The sequence below is a fragment of the Leptodactylus fuscus genome, chromosome 9, assembly GCF_031893055.1.
Source record: "Leptodactylus fuscus isolate aLepFus1 chromosome 9, aLepFus1.hap2, whole genome shotgun sequence".
Lineage (NCBI taxonomy): Eukaryota > Metazoa > Chordata > Amphibia > Anura > Leptodactylidae > Leptodactylus > Leptodactylus fuscus.
In genome coordinates, this window is record NC_134273.1 from 57,798,264 (window position 1) to 57,801,281 (window position 3,018).

A 3,018-nucleotide genomic window follows, 5' to 3' on the forward strand; every position below is an offset into this window, starting at 1 on the left:
CACCACCTGGTGTTTTATGAAGCAGTTTTTACCAAAAACTGCTCCAGAAAACGCTCCAAAAGACGCCTCAAGGTCAAAAAAACTGCTTCCTAATTAGGAAGCGTTTTTTTTTTTTTTTCAGGACCAAAATAAGCCAGGAGGTTTTTACGTGTGAACTAGCTGGTTTTCTATGCTTGGTTTTGGCTTCCAAAAACTGCTTAACGCCAGGGACCCACGTGATGTAAACGCCATGGGGAAAAAAGTGGCGTTTTACAGTCACTGCAAGTTGGATCGGACTCTAGCAAATCCCATCCACAGATTGCAGAAAAATACGTACAGCGGTTTTAGGAATTGCTGCATGTTCATTATATCTACAAAAACGTTGGCGGTTTTCCTAAGTATAATTGAAGCAGAAAGTTCGCAGAGGAAACCTCTGTAGACTTTCTTGAAAAGCGCTTTAGGAAAAAAAAAACGCGATGGGTTGCTACCGGCCTGCTACATGGGGCCTTTGCCTTAACATCTGGTTGTATGTCCTTGTCCTGTTCAGCAGCAAAAAGCTACGACGGAATACCAATGCCCTGCACTGACATCCTGTCGCGGCTAGACACCAGCGGAAAATAAAGCGTAATTCCTCTTCATTTTCTGCAGTGTGCATGTAGCCTTAGAGAGAATATCTGAAAAGATGTGTGTTGTATACCTGTATGCTAAGGAAATCGTGAACTTTTGGGGCTATTGAAGGATTGGAGTGGAGGTAATGCTGCCCTGAAACATTGAGTATTTATGCTGCAGAAAGGACAAGGTGATCTGCATTGATCTGGGGTATGTTAAGTGGACAGAGACCCCAGTTGTTGCCAGCTAAGGAACGTTTCTACCAGCAGTTCATCCAATATCATCACTATAACATTAAGAAACATACATGTTCATTAGATGGAGGTCATAGTGGAATAATAGGGATCGGCCTGTAAAATTCAGCGTGACAGTATGTCTCCCTATGATCTGATACAAATCCTTCTAAAAGTGTTTGGGTTCACCTGTTTTTTTTTTAAAAAAGTACTTGGTACTTATCAACCTATCGCACAGCGACAACCCAAGGCCAATACAATCAATCAGTAGTCTATGGAGCAGGATAGAATGTGTATCTATGACTTCATAATGAAATAAAGAGCTGGAATCATGTTTTACATCTAAATGTGTCGCCCTAAAATTATTTTTTTATTCTATATTTTGCCAAATGATCTATGATTTGGGAGGGAGGGGGTTATGAGTGGCATTGATCTGTGCAGTTTATACAGCGCTATGATGTTCAGGGTGCACAATGTGTGATGCTCTGATACTCAGAGAAAACACTATGCAGCACTTTAACAATCCGGAGCATGGTATGTATTGCTTTAATTTTCAGGGGGGCAGAATGTAATACATTAATTTTTAGGGGCTACAGTGTATGATGTTTTCATATTGAGGCAGATGGTGTGTAACAGTTTTATATTCAGGGGTATGTGGCATTGTGAAGATTTTGTATTGATGTAGAGGGTGGGGATGAGCTGCAAAAGTAAGGCTCAAGAGTAGAAAAATAGCAAAGGGGTGACAGGCAAACACACAGAAAATGTACATAGTAGATGAGGTTAGATAAAGACATTAGTCCATCAAGTCCAACCTATAACCCTACAATCCCTTCAGTGTTGATCCAGGGGAAGGCAAAAAACCCTATGAGGCTCATGCCAATTGCCCTATTTCAGGGGAAAAAATTCCTTCCCAACTCCAATCTGGCAGTCAGTATAAAAACCCTGGATCAATGTGTCCTTAAAATCTAGAGTCCATAACGCTAGGTTCACATCTGCGTTCTTCTTTCCGTTCTGTGCTTTCCGTCTTCTGCATGCCAGAAGACGGAAAGCACAGACCGGGTCCGGCCGTGAGCGGCGGTGAGCGTTTTATGCTCTCCGCCGCGAAACCGGATTTTTTTATCCGGACACAGAGTACTGCATGTCCGACTCTGTGTCCGGATTATAAAACCCGGTTTCGCGACGGAGAGCGCAAAACGCTCACCGCCGCTCACGCCCGGACATCTCTCTCACCCATTCAAATGAATGGGTGAGAGAGACTCCTGCAGGTTTCCGTCTCCTGCCTCTGTTTTAGGCAGGAAACGGAAACCTGCAGTACGGAGAGGGCGACGCAGATGTGAACGAGTCCTAACCTGTTATACTTTTCTCTTCAAGAAAGACATCCAGGCCCTCTTTGAACTTGTTTAATGAATCCGCCATCACCACTTCCTGGGGCAGAGAGTTCCAGAGCCTCACTGTTCTTACTGTGAAGAATCTCCTTCTATGTTTCTGGTGAACCTTTCTCTCCTCCAGACGTAGGGGATGTCCTCTTGTCACTGTCACTGGCCTAGGAGTAAAAATAAAGGAGTAAAAGTTCTTTCTAAGGATGTAACTTTATCTATGTCTATAGGGCATTGATACATTTGAAATACATGGTAAAGCAGGAAGCTACTGACTTTCCTGCTCTACCATTCTATACCCTGTACTGGCTTACAGCCAACAGGTGTGGTGCCCTGGCCACAGCTAACTTCTGTTCCAGTACAGGTGGGTTAGATGATGCCACTACATAGTGCCTCCTGCATCGGGACGCAGACATCCTGTGATGACAGCGACTTTGCAGCCTACAAGATACAGCAAGAAGAAAGAAAAGGTAGCGGAGGCAAGCCCATACATAAGGTAGATCAGTATTATTTTTAGTTTTTTGGTGGTGGTAGCCTTATTAATATTAGAGGGCAATAATGACATGAGGTCATTAACTACTTCAGTACTGGGCCAATTTGTGGTCCAGGACCAGACACATTTTAGGTTTATTATGTATGTGTGGTTTTGAGGTCTGTAAAATTTTTCTCGTATGTCTCTAATTTTTGCGTCTTTTTTCGGGGACACATAGGACTTTATTTTTATGTTATTTTTATTTTCAAATGTGTTTTCATTTATTATTTTTTTTATATCCAGGAAAATATAAACAAAATAGGAGGGAAATTGTGTCTGGTTTTTCAAT